This window comes from Pleurodeles waltl, chromosome 4_2, assembly GCF_031143425.1.
Source record: "Pleurodeles waltl isolate 20211129_DDA chromosome 4_2, aPleWal1.hap1.20221129, whole genome shotgun sequence".
Lineage (NCBI taxonomy): Eukaryota > Metazoa > Chordata > Amphibia > Caudata > Salamandridae > Pleurodeles > Pleurodeles waltl.
The window spans coordinates 17,010,377-17,024,530 of NC_090443.1; the positions used below are offsets into that span (position 1 = coordinate 17,010,377).

General features: G+C 44.2%; 1 protein-coding gene across 1 annotated transcript in view; it reads right to left on the bottom strand.

Annotated features, from left to right (window-relative positions):
- Nucleotides 1-14,154, bottom strand: part of LOC138293808 (venom factor-like) — a 473,276-nt gene that overhangs the window by 368,866 nt on the left and 90,256 nt on the right. The gene's annotated exons all lie outside the window — the stretch shown is intronic.

Consider the following 14,154-nt stretch of genomic DNA (forward strand, 5'->3'; position numbering starts at 1 on the left):
CTCACATCCAGTCAATGAAGACCACAAACTTTTGTTTCCTTTTTCTTAATAATGGGAAGCTATCCTATGAAATGATTCTGGGTATTATACATGCTGTAGAAGAAGATTTACTAAACATCAGCTTTTCATCGTTAATATCCATCCTCAGTGTCATAGCATTTGAAAACATCTTCCCCAGAATCAGTGATTTACCCCTAATGGTGGATACAGTAATTATATAAATCAGAGTGAGCCATTCAGTTAGAACTTTACGTTCCATTGATCAATTTCCTTCCCCCCTCTTTCTCTCATATATATATATATATATATATATATATACATATATATATATATATATATATGTATATATATATATATATATATATATATATATATATATATATATATATATATAACTACTGGCGATCATCAAGAAGATTGTTAACGTTAGAACTTAGTTACCATAGAAAAATAATTTTTTGTTTTGCCAATAACTTTGTTGCCATCATGAAAGTTTTGGGGTGATTCTTCAAGTAGGGTCCATAAAATGGGGGGGGGGGTACCGAAACGCATTATCCCCATGCAATTTCCCATAGGGATTTTACACATAACTACAACATGAATCACTGGGCGAAAATACACCAGATTTGGCAGAAGGGTAGCTCTCGGTCCGGAAAGAGCCCTTTTTGTTATTTGGTGTAAATCCGTTCAGTAGTTTTTGAGATTTTAAAATTAAAAGAAAACCAAATTTGTGTATCTAGAGACGCGAACCCTTTGCAAATCCTTCTGATCTGGTGCAGAGATCTGATTGGCTACCATCACTTCAACCAGAAAGTGTTGGCAGCCATTTTGGGACTTGAACTCAGCCCCAAACAGAAAGATTAAAAAAAAAAAGGGGACAGGGTAGGAATACCCAGACCCCCTAGCTTTGGTGCTGGGGTCCCCTTGGGACCAAGGGCAAAAAAACTTTTTTTTTATTTTGAATTTTCACCGAAATCCGCTGTGGATTTGCTAATTCAGCAAAAACATTTTTTTATTTTAAAAAAAAGTGCGGTGTCCCGCGCTTATTAACAATTTAGCCCCCGGGTGGGCCAGGTCCCTGGGCATGTGGTACAAAAAAGAAGGGGGTGCATGGGGCTTCCCTCCTAGGGCTCTTTTGAGCCCTAGGGATCACCACCTCCCTGGGCTTTACTACTATATTGAAGGGGGGCTGCACGGCCACTCCTCTACTGGGCTCTTTTGTGCCCCGGGAACCACCACGTCCCCAGGGGTTTATTTTAACAATGGAGGGGGCCACATGGACCCCCCTCCTGGGGCTTTACTGGGCCCCAGGGACCACCATTTTCCTGGGGCTAAATATAAAAATATGCAGGAGTACTACGCGGACCCCCTATGCCCCATGGACTGCCACCTTCCTGGGGCCAAACACATAATCAAAACAGTAAAGGGGGGCAGGCAGGCCCCCTTCCAGGCCATATACAGCCTCGGGTACCACCACCGCCCCAAGGCCACCCAATGCAAATTAAAGGAGGGGGCATGCGGCCCCCCTTCCTGGAGTTATTAATGGCCCTTGCGACCCCCAGGGCCAGCTTCTGCTATCTCCCGAAGTTCCTTCCCTCAGCAGTTTTTATCTGTGTCCCTGCCCTCTGTCATGTGGGCAGGCAAAAAGATGAAAGATTGCTCCTGCATGCAGGGAGCTGCATTTCTTGCGGCTCCCTACATGTGGGAGCAATGCTGGCTTCTGCAGGAGGCTGGGACCGCGGGGAACTTCAGACTCCCCCCACGGTCCTCATTATTACACACTGGGTGCCCTGGGTGGGGATTTAATCACAATAATATATACACAACAGTGCCCAAGTGAGCAAAAGCATGGTCACAATGATAGATACCCAATTGTGCCCAAGTAGACTATTGCTGATGTTTTATGAAGTATGAAAGGCAACAATATACGTTCTAAATCCAATGATTTGATGACAAAGTATAAAAATTTGTATAACTAAGGATAAGGATGATTAGAAGCGGTATAATTAACATCAAATCACATCTTGAGGATACAGTCTATTAGTTCCACAAGTGGCTCATTCCATTCAGACAAATAGATTACATGGAAGTCTATAATTCATCATCAACATTAAGGCCATTTGTTGTTTTATAGTCAAGATTTAAGATATATTTAATTTCCAGTTGCCTCAATGCTGCTTCACTATTGTCTCCCTTCTTCCTGTATGGGATCGCATCTATGACAAAATAACTCAACTGCATTGCATCATTATTGTGTACTTGTGCAAAATGCCTTGTCACGCGATACTTATGGTCCATGTTTTCCTTAGCTCTCATATGCTGGCGGATTCTATAGCTCTCATATCCTGTAGGAGTTACTGCCAATGTATATGAGGTTGCACCTGCATGTCAAAACATACACAGCAAATTCCGTTTTGCAGTTGTAATGATATGGTTTATCATGAAAGGGAGTTAGGAAATAAGTGGTGTTTATCCCAAGTTGGGAAGCCTTGCACGATTTTCACCACACATCAGGGGTGCATGGAGTCTCTTCTGAGCTCTGATCATTCTCCACAGAACAGTTTTTTCAGCTAACTCTGGGCATTTTAGTGGTCTAATCCAACACCCTGGCAGGTTTTTTTCAAGATTTGTCTCATGATTTGTACCTTTTTTAGGTCCAGCTTATGAGTGTAGCCTTTGCCAGACCTTATGTGATCATAAAAAGACCTTTCAGGAATACTACAGAGAGGAACTGTGGTCTGCTGGTTTATCTGAGTGCAGCTTTTGATTTGTCAAAACCTGTGTGCATTCACAATAGAGAACTTGACTTCCAAACAAATGTTTTTTATTAATTTATTTGTTTATTTATTCAGCTGCTTGAGCTAGACACTTTTTTATTTAGCAAGGTTATTCGGTCACACACAGAGCACTTTGATGGATGAAGATTGCCCTTCAAGGTCAAACTGATGCCACTGAAATGGTATTAAACTTCTCCTAGGTAATTAAATAAGTTTGATGTTTCTCCTGCTATGGTTGCCATGTGTGAAAGTGAAGCACAGGTCTGTTAGGTATGGTGCAAGTCAATGACCAAGGGTATGAGCTATAACTGGTTACTAGGAGAAGTTACTGTAAACTCAGTAGGCCTGATTTTTGTGAAAGATATGTTAAAGTCAATATGCATTTAAGGGTGGATTGTTATTACTCTATTAGCATCTGCAGAGAGATATTTTGTTACTTGGAATTTCACAGTTTTCCATTATTCACAAGGGATTAAGTTTTGACTCCCTCCTCAGACAAACTGTGGAAATAGAAGATTTGCACTGTGATAAACCTTGGTAGGCCCTGTTAGGGGGCCTAGTATTTTTCTAATGTTGTGACTGAATGTCTGATGGTGGTTCGCGCTGGAAATCATATGCTCAATGCAGTAAGCTTGATTTGGTTATGGTAACAAACTAATGATGAAGGTGTCAGGTCTGATTTATTCCCTGGTGAAAGTTATGTCTGAAGCCATAGGTCTGATCTATTTATTATGTAACATTATGACATAGGTAGTTGGCTTGGCTTATTTATTGTGAAAATCATTTGTGAAATCCACTAGCCTTTGACAGTGGATTATTATTATGTTGTGTTACAGGCTGTATATGGGTATATGTTTACATGAAATATCACATATTACCATACTAGGCAGGGCTTTTGGTGTTCATCATTTCCTCTGACAAACCCTGGGGATAAAAGATTTTCATTTTGATATTCATTTTAAGGCCCTTGTAGAGGAGGGTATATTGTTTTGTCAACTGTACATTTGTACATATTTGTAATTGTATGACTATGCATGATAATTGTTAGCATATGCCAGTGGTCTTCAAACCTTTTAATGCCTTGCTTACAGTGCTTAAATGAAGCCCCACCTCCCAGAACTTTTCACAACTTTTTTAATGAAATTGGCAATGTTTAAATGTATCTAGACTTAAATATTGCAGTTGCTTTCTGTTATCCCTTTAAAAAATACAATCAACTATGTGATTACCAAACATACTATTTTGCTAGCTGGACATTCCTAACCTGTAAAAGAATCTACAGTGTAATTATCAGAAATGGTGGGTTGAGAAGCTTGGGGAATATTTGAAGTGCCTACTCTTTTGACACATATTCCAAGCCAGAAATAAATGGCCAAAGATGTCAGTGATGGTCCTTTACAGAGTGGCTTACTGTTGCTCATTTTTTTCGACTTAAACCACTGGTAAAGGCTACAGACCTTATAGTCTAAGCTCACTGGAAAAATGAGTACCAAGTTTCATAGGTTTAATCTGTTTACTATGAAAAGTTATGACAATGTCAGTAGGCCTGAATTATTTATTGTGAAACACATGAATTAAAAGTAATAGACTTTAGACAGTGGACTGTTATTTGAATTTTAGTTATTGAGTTTTTTATTAAAGGAAATACAATAACCAAACACAATAATTGCAGATGTGATGGGTCACTCTCACAGAATAGATAAAGTATGTGTCATGCTTAGAGTGCACAAAATGATATGCCGACAACGTACATGGTGGGGCAGAAGTAGGATGATCATGTGGTCTGATGGTTACATAGGCCTGGTAGGGAGTGCCAGGCAAAAGCCAGCTGGATCATAGTGGTGTAAGCTATATGCATAGCATATGTGGTAGCAGGAGATAGGCACCATAGTTTCTGGAGAACAGGCCGGTTCAACTTGGGCCACCAGGCTCATATGAGGTATCGCTAGAGGCCAAGTAAAGGACAGATGAAGCCTACACATGTTTGGGCCTGGAGGGGCAGGCATAATGGCCCAGTACAGCTCCAGTCATTCTTGACAGAAAGGGGGCCTCATGGTGTAAATTCATGATCACGTGGGCAACCCCCCCCCCCACACCAGTGCATCAGCAGCATTGCCACGAGCTTCCGAATGCCAGGAGGTACATCCATGATAAAGCCCAGCAGGACCACCATCAGACATTTGGGAGCAGGCAAATTAAATCTCTGTTATGCAGTTGGACACTTCTGTCCAGTATCTAGCCGTCCAAGGACAAAACCACACCAAGTGTAACAATTCAGCCCCCTCAATCCTGCACCTAGCACAACCAAAATCACTCAGTAAACCCATCTAGCGCAGCTGTACTGGTATGCAGTAGAGGTGGTGCCAATATTTAATGTGAATAAGGTACAGCTGATAGGTGGGAGATAGGGTGCCCATGTGGGCGCAGCACTATTTCAATTGATCATCAGATACGCCAGTGCCCAAGGTGGTCTGTCAAGTCAGATACGCTGGTGGTACAATGATGGGGGACTTGTTCTGTATCGTGAAGTACAATTGGGTAATCAGCTTTTTGGGGAGGGTGAGAGCAGTATCCAGGGCTGTGAGGCTAAGGGCTTCTTTAAGATAGTCTGTTTGTGCTTCTCTGCAGGAACTTCACAAGCGATAGTAGAGGAAAGTGTCTAAGGGTATATTGTCTGCTCTCTCCCTGATGTTCTGCAGCGGAAGAAAAGTCCAGTCAGGATAGAGAATGCCCAATGTAGAGAGGCCCATGTGTTGAAGTTGTGACAGTATCATCCAAGGTCCAGCGCTCCCTGCTTGATGTGTAATACCCTTCATGTAAAGGTTGGGTACATCAACTGGTAAAGGTTTGGACCTACTTAGCCTCAATTTCTATAACTTGTAGACAAAAAGTAAGTGGATCCACCCAAGAAATGAATCAGTCCATTTCCTAATGTTGGTTCATCCAAGGAGTATTGTTTGTTAACAGTTGTTTCCTTGAAACATTCAATGTAACTGTTTTCACAGATATAAAAAGGCAGTCGACATGTTTTGCCCCCTAAGCGGTTAGTTAGCCTACGGCTTTCTCAAGGTTGGAAACATTTTCTCACAGAGCAATGTATTATATGAGGTAAAATGTACTTTTGAGTTTTGCAGTTGTCATTAATCATAGTCAGGTCTATTTAAGATACATCTTGTCATGGGCTAAATCTCTGGTTGGTTTAGACAAAGTAGATGAACCGAATAGAGATTCTAAAGTACATTTAACCTAGGAGATTTTGGCCTCCTCATACTTTGCACGCAGGCATGTTGCCAGTATCTCAGCACGTCTTGTAAAATTTAGCTATAAGGCCGTCCAGCCCCAGAGCCTCATCACCGAGCATGCTGCAGATATCCTTGATCATGTCCTCATCATCAAAGGGGACATCTAGGTTCTGCCTATGGGCCTTGGCCAGCCAGAGCAATTAAATGGAGCCTAGGAATTCAGTGATGTGTTCATGGGGCCCCCCACAGTGGAGTGATACAGAGCAAAGTAATAATTCAAAGGCCGCAAGGGAGTAACAGAAGACATTCTGCCATGCAAGCCAGGGGCAGTAAGATGCGCACAGCCAGGGATGTGCTCTAGGGGTGGACAGAATTCACAGAGTTTCACTCCTCAGAACAACGCAGAGTTACATAAAAAAACTCTGCATCATTCCATGGAGTTTCACAAGCAGGTAAGAATCGGTACATCGCACTATTTTTAGCACCATGAGCTTGTTCTGCAATCAGAAATCCACACGAACAGCACCACACGGCACACCAGAGGTGCTGCTTCTCAAGTCAGTTTTACTGTTGCTTGAGTAGATTTTCTACTTGAGCAGCAACTTTCCAATGCAAATGGTCGCAACTGCCCATGACTGACTGCATTGGGAACATTTCACTGGGTGCCCTCCTAACACCCAGAAATCAAGCTAGGTGATGTAAATTCTCACTTGTGCTCGTCAACTTACAGCTGGCTAACCACTCTCTAGAAAAATCTCTGCCACGCAGCGGTCGGCAAAATTTGTCTGAAACTCCATGTTATATGCATAATGCGAAATGGCCAAAACTCCACAAACTCCGCCGGTGGAGTGGAGTTTATCGTCCACCTGTAGTGCGCTCAGCACATCAATGGGAAGAGAGTGAGGGAGAAGGTTATATTGGAAAAGAGAGAACGAGCCACACTGTCAACATATGGCCACTTGGGGGCTAGTGCAAACACAGCTGGGGTGTGGGAGACAGCAGGGACTGCAGGAAATAGGTAGGGGAGTCCAGAGAGGGACATAGGTATGATGCAGGTTTCTAAGGATTTAAGGTGGCAGCAAGCACACACAGAGTGGGCAGGCAAGGTTCAGGAGCAAATGAGGGGCACACATCAGGCTACTTGGGTGAAGGGGGAGGTGGGTGAGGTTGGGGTGTCTAGTAGAGAGAGGGGTGGAGCAGTGACCCCTTTTAAGGGTGAGCCCTACTATAGTGTGGACCATGCTTGAATGGAGTGATGAGGAGGGGAATGATGTGAGAGAAAGGCAAGAGGGGGAGGATGCTAGTGATCCTGAGGACCCCTTTAGTTTTATGGAAATTATGGTGAGGCCGATAAAGGTGTAGAGGAAACTAGTGGAAGGGAAAGGGGCTACAGTAGGCACTTGGGGTCAAGGCTAGGAAAGGTCAAAGCACAGGAAGATGGAGAAGGAACAAGGAAATAGGGAGGAGGTTCCTATTCCGGGGCATTGAGTGTGGGTGGTGGAGGACAGATAGGTGAAGGGGCGAGGGAGGAGGTGTCTCAGCACACTGGACCTAATCACTGGCAATTTGGCTTCAGGACAGGGGGTTGATGCAGAAATGGGAGAGGCTAGTGTGTCTCATGCACTCCGAGGATGAAGTCAAGTCCTGGCGGCCCACCTGACAGAAGTGGTGGACCGTGGCATGATGGAGCAAGGAAGGTCTTTTGGGGCCTCTTCATCATTGTGAGGAAGGTCTGGTGAGGCCTCTTCATCATCCTGAGAAAGGTCTGGTGGGGCCTCTTTGGCAGCAGCACTGGGAAGGTCTGATGAGGCATCTAAAAAAAGCACAGGACGGCAGTCATTGCAGAATTGGTGGGACACCTGCGTCTAAAATATAGAGATCCCCGGTACGGGTGGTGTTCAGTGTGAAAATCAGACGGTTGGAGACGAGTTGATGCTTGACTATGATGCGGATGAGCTGGGTGAGAGGGAATTGGTGGACTTGTTGGAAAGGGATAAGAGTCAGTGGCGGGACGCGCATTGGAGGAGCCGGGAGGAGGTGCCTGACAGCAGGGCAAGGAGCCCTTTAAAACTTTCGTTGCGCTCCCGCCGTCGCGGGACGCGCATTGGAGGAGCCGGGAGGAGGTGCCTGACAGCAGGGCAAGGAGCCCTTTAAAACTTTCGTTGCGCTCCCGCCGTCGCGGGACGCGCATTGGAGGAGCCGGGAGGAGGTGCCTGACAGCAGGGCAAGGAGCCCTTTAAAACTTTCGTTGCGCTCCCGCCGTCGCGGGACGCGCGCGGGCGGCGCCCGGGCCAAGCCCGGGCCAAGGGCGGGCCCGTCCTTAGCCCGTCAGAGACCGGAGGAGGCCGGGCTGGGCCCCCTCTCTTTCACCTGCAGTAAGAGATCAGCTTGTTATGTCTGAGTGTATAGACTATAGCATTATTCTACATCTCTGAATTGAGAAGCCTATTCTTTACTAAGCCCTCCCTCGATTAGTCCCTCCTCCAACTTGTCCCACTGTAACTGTAATTTGGACGCAATTTGGAGGGCTCCACTAATCAATTATATAGAAGTGCGCCATTCGAGGGGAGGAGCAGCCAGGGCAGGAGTCCTTAAACTTTGTTTTCCGCCCGTCCTGAGACCGGAGGCAGGGCCAGTTACTCCAGTGACAGGACACTGAACTCATAAGAAAGGGAGCTGCCTTCCCTCTCTTTTTCTTTTTTTTTTCTTTTACCATTGTACTTGTATATATTTTATCTCACGGGCATCTACCCAATATGGGGAAAAGAAAGGCTATAGACCTACCAGCACAATCCAAGGGTACTAAAATCGCAAAAAAACGCCCAAGTAGACCCCCAAATCTAGGTACACCCAATGGGTCTAACCCACTGGATGAAATAGACCTTCTAGTTAAAGAAGTTGAGTCTATGTTAGGTACACAAACAACTATAGGGGCAAATAACTCCAAGAGAGGCCCCCCTAAGGATAGGAAAATCCCAGAGTTATTTAAAAAGAAGGGGTTAAGGGATTCTATAGATAACATAAAAGGGGTTGATGGAGATGGGGGCCCGCATAACTGTAGGGGCCCCTTCCCAAAACCCACTCATAACATACTGAGTCCTCCGGTATCCCAGTGGGGTCTCCAGCATGTACCACATACACCAACTCTCCTACCACTGACTCCGGTGATCAAGGTGGTCCCTAGTTTAGTCTGTACAAATCGCTTTGAACCTCTATTAACAATAGAGGATCCGCCCGTGCCCACGAGTATGTCCAAGTGCAAGCCAGCAGTTGGAACACCCAATCCTAGTGTTTTCTCTTTGTTCCCCCAGTTTGAGTCTGAAGGCAAAGAACCAGCAGCTAGTAGAGACAACCTGGCTACAGTTCTTCAGAGAGTCGATCAAGTTAAGGGATTGGTTCTAGTACTAATAGATCTTATGAAGAGCAATCGTGCTTGTGGAGGGATTTGTAAAGTCTGTGGGGAGGCCAGGGGGGAAGAAACTTTCCCATTGTCTGCCCCAATAAAGGGGACGGAGTTAAGGGACAATTCCTGTCTCCCCACTAGAGGGGGGTCAGTTCTCCAAGAGAGGGAAGATTACCATTGTGATCCTAATATCGACATTACAAGGCCCAGAAGGAGGTCTACAAACGTACCTAGACACAGAGACCATCAAGGTAATTGGTCAAGTAATTTAACTAGTGATAGAGCTAGAGGAAGGACCAGCAGATTCGACCCTCCGGAAACTGTCCAATATTCCAGTTTTACACAAACCCCTAGCAAGACACACAAGATCCCCTATAATAACATCACTCTCTCTCGCTATAATATCAAGAGTGTAGTTAATAAAGACCAGGACCTGCTTACAAGTCAGGGAACTAATAAAATCTATTTGACCAATGTACCAAAACTACCGCCAGGGTTAGCTGAGAACCAAGCTTCCCTGATCAACAAAGTCATACACTGGATACGCTCCCGACGAAGTTGTCTCTCTGTTATTCGCTCTGACATAATATCGGCCAAGAGATGCAGCATCACAGGGACCAATTTTGACACAATAACTATTTTTCTTGAAGACAAGCATATGGTGTCACAACTAATGGACTTTGATTGTCGTACCCACTTGGATAACGCAACAACCAGGGGGGGAATAAGATTCATGTTACACCCACATAATTCTGGACCAGCCATGGGACCGGCAAGTTTCGATGGTTTAAATAATTCCCGTGGAGGTGCTGCACGGAAGGAAGCTAATCCCAGGCCGCTGCCTAACCCTGTATGACTGTCTACTGACCTAGTAACTAATGTGATAGCCCGCCCCAAGGCCCCACATTTGATGGGGGATGATAAAACACCATCATCAAACATTTGTAGTAATGACCCGAGCGCGGTAGAGGCTGGATGCTCAAGCGTGGTGATAAATCAAGACAAATGTACATTAGAACTCATGTCATGGAACATTGCCGGCCTGGCAAAGAAATTAGATGATGATGAATGGGCCTCTTTTATTAAAAAAATAGACATAGGTTTGTTTCAGGAAACCTGGGCGGAGGATGCTACTAATATTGATGGATTTCTCTCATTTAGTGCACCTGCTATACCTTCAGAGAAGGGGAGGGGTCGGGCAAAAGGTGGGCTCCTATTACTTGTTAACAAGAACTTGCAGTGCGACCATAAGCTTTTTGAAATTGATTCTGTAGATCTAAAAGCCATGTGTATTACGTTCAACAGAAGATTATCAATTGTTATTGTTAATGTTTATATACGATCGGTCCCAAATGGCTCCGAGTCCCGTACCCTGGCTATTCTGTCTGAATTTGTAGGAAGCCTCGACCCCTCAACTATCCTAATCATAGCTGGAGATTTTAATTGTACCTTCGAGCCTTCTATTCTCATAAGTGGTTTAACAGATGAAGAAGATGAGCAGTGGGGGATCCCACAATTATATATTACCCGGCCTTGTAAAAAATCTCGGGTGGCCATGCAATTAGCCACATTATGTTTAAACCATGGCCTTAGGGCCTGTAATGGTAGAACTCCATCTGATATGAATAGTGCACCTACTTTTAAAAGGGGCATGTCGATAAGCACTATCGATTATTTCCTGGTTGATGTTAGGCTGTGGCCCCATTTGGTAGACATGAAAGTAGAAGTGAGATGTGATAGTGACCATTTCCCCTTGCTCCTTACCCTTTCTGGAGAAATGTTCAGGAGAACACTCAACAACTATGCTACAATAATTCCGCCACCTTGCTGGAACAACAAATTTACCAAGATTACTTGGCCAAAAGTGATGTCCAACCCCCACCACATCAGAGCAATATATCAGATTTTCTTAAATAGTTTGGCTGAGTATGAAGATCAGGCTGTAGGGAATATTCCGATTCTCAAAATACATGACAGCATGACTACCCAGCTACGGGGGTTCTTTTATAAAACAAAGCGGTCTAAGCCACATGAAGGGACAGGGGCACGCAAGGGATGGTTTGATGAGAGGTGTTCAAAGGACAAGTCCGGGTTAAGAGTAGCAGTAATGTCTGGCTCCCAGGGGGAAATTAAACAAGCCAGGTCTCTATACAAAGTAACCTTGTCTAACGCTAAAAAGCGGTGGGAGGATTCCCTGTGGCAGGAACTATTAGATGCTTCCAGAGAGAAGAATAACAAGCGTTTCTGGGAACTTCTGTCCAAAAGAGAAAATGGAGGCAGGAGCTGTCCCAGCAACCATATTCAACCAGAAAGCTGGGTAGAGCATTTTACTACTCTTTATGCCCTACCAGAAGGCCCAATGGACACTAATGTGGTCCACTCTCCAACTAAATTGTTGGAATCAAACTCCAGCATGGCCCTCCAAGTGGTGGCTCAGTGTGTCCCCGAGGGTTGCCTTATCTTTAAAATAGAAGAGACCCTTGAGGCTATAATTAGCCTAAAACCTGGCAAAGCACCTGGACCAGACAAGCTCCCTGGAGATCTTTATAGATCGGAACCATCCATTTGGTCCTGGTATATTAATGCCATCTCAAATAGCATAGCTGCAGGGGGGCTAATTCCAGATACATGGAAGGGGGCAGAGATCATACCCATTTATAAAAAAGGAAATGCTAATCTTCCAGCTAACTACAGGCCAATTAGCCTCATAGACAACCTACAAAAAATATTTGCTAAACAAATTTTGCAGAGGCTAATCAACTGGGTCGAGAAGCACCAAATCCTCTCTCATTTACAGGCAGGGTTTCGTGCAAAAACTAGCACGATAGACCAGGTCTTTCGATTAGCCATATTGCATTGGAAATACGTTCTTGTGGCCAAGCAATGCCTGTATGTGGTATTTATAGACCTGCGATCGGCTTTTGACCTGGTCCCAAGAGCCAAGCTGTGGGAAGTGCTGGGTAGATTGGGAGTCCCAGAGGATCTTTTACTCCTGTTAAAACGACTACATGAGAACACCTATGCCCAAGTGAGGTGGGGTGAACAAGGCGAACTGACAGAGCGGATCCCAATTAGACGAGGAGTTCGCCAAGGTTGTGTGCTAGCCCCCCTACTGTTTACCGTATTTATTAATGAAGTAGTAAAGACTGTGTCCATAGGCCAGAATGATGCCCCTTCCCTGAATACACAAAAAATTCCCATCTTGCTTTTCGCCGATGACTCACTTCTCATCTCTAAGACACCAATGGGGTTGCAAACCCTTGTTGACCGGTTTAGCCAATTTTGTAGTGATCATGGGTTGGAGGTTAATATTAACAAAACTAAACTGATGGTGTTATCTAAGGGACCTAGGAAAAAATGTTCCATCCATATTGAGGGAGTACTGTTGAAGGAAGTAAGCTCTATAGATTACCTGGGAGTTAGGTTAACTAACAAACTATTATGGGAAGAGCAGATTACAAAAAGTGCAGGGCTCCTACAACACAGAGCCTCATCTATATTGCGTTTTTATCAAAGCACCTCTACAAAAGTAGTTTCCCCAGCAATAAAAATTTATACAGCTAAGGCTCAAAGTGCAGCCCTGTACGGAGCGGAGGTATGGGGTTACGCTAACTGTAACAAGATCAGTGTGGGGGAAAACAATTTTGCAAGGGCCTTAATTGCATGTCCACGTACCACACCCTTGCTCCCATTATTTCTAGATCTGGGGTTAAGCCGAGTAGCAGATCTAGCTACTCTAAGACCTCTCCTCTATTGGATTAGGTTGTGGACAACCCCCGAACTAGATATATACAAGACCGCACTACTCGATCTATTGAAATGCCAAAACGCTAATACTCTTCCCTGGGTTCGCCATGTGGCCCATTGGCTCCGGCTATTGGGTCTGGGCGATTACTGGGATAATCCCCATAAATTAGAGAGACGGCACAAAAACGTTTTAAAGTTAACCTATTGGTCTTATGTTAAGGATAACTACATAACTCACAAATCCCATGGTCGCTTAACTAATTCCTTCATTGATATTAAATGGTCCCCAAAGTTTGAATCCTATTTGGATGTGATACCGGATTCGCAGGGCAAGAGCTTATATGCAAGGTTTCGCTTTGGCTCTTTGCCCTTGTTGTCACTGATTCATAGGTGGGGGCCGACTAATCTTCCCGATATATGCCCTGCCTGTGGCAGTACTTTCGAAACCATTGAGCATTTCATGTTCTTCTGCCCAGCCTATGCGATTCCACGTTTAAAATGGATTCGCAATATTTGCAGGGACATGGGATTCAAGAACTGCTCTTTGGTTCTACGGGTTCTAAAAAGCCATAATTCAACCGATGTAATTCTCTCAGTAAGCAAGTATCTAGCAACAGCTTGGCGCATACGATGCCGTCTCCAAAAAGTAATTCAAAGTCCCATCCCTTTATAGATAAGTTTTAGAGCCACATGTGCAATTCAAGTTATTGTCCTAATGTTTTTACACCAAGTTAAAGATGTGTACTTATTTATTCCTTAAGAATTATTTATTATCTTGTTTTATGTGCTTTTATGGCCATGGATCGAACAAAGTTGATGATGATGATGATGATGATGAATTATTGACCATGTGGTTTAGACAGGGCTTTGGAACAGATTTTTCTTAGATAATACGTGGGTAATCATTTTGTGGTTCTGCTACTGTATCACTAGTGTTAGCCGCAAAGAGCTATTTTTATGCACTTGTCTGGCATTAGTGCCATTT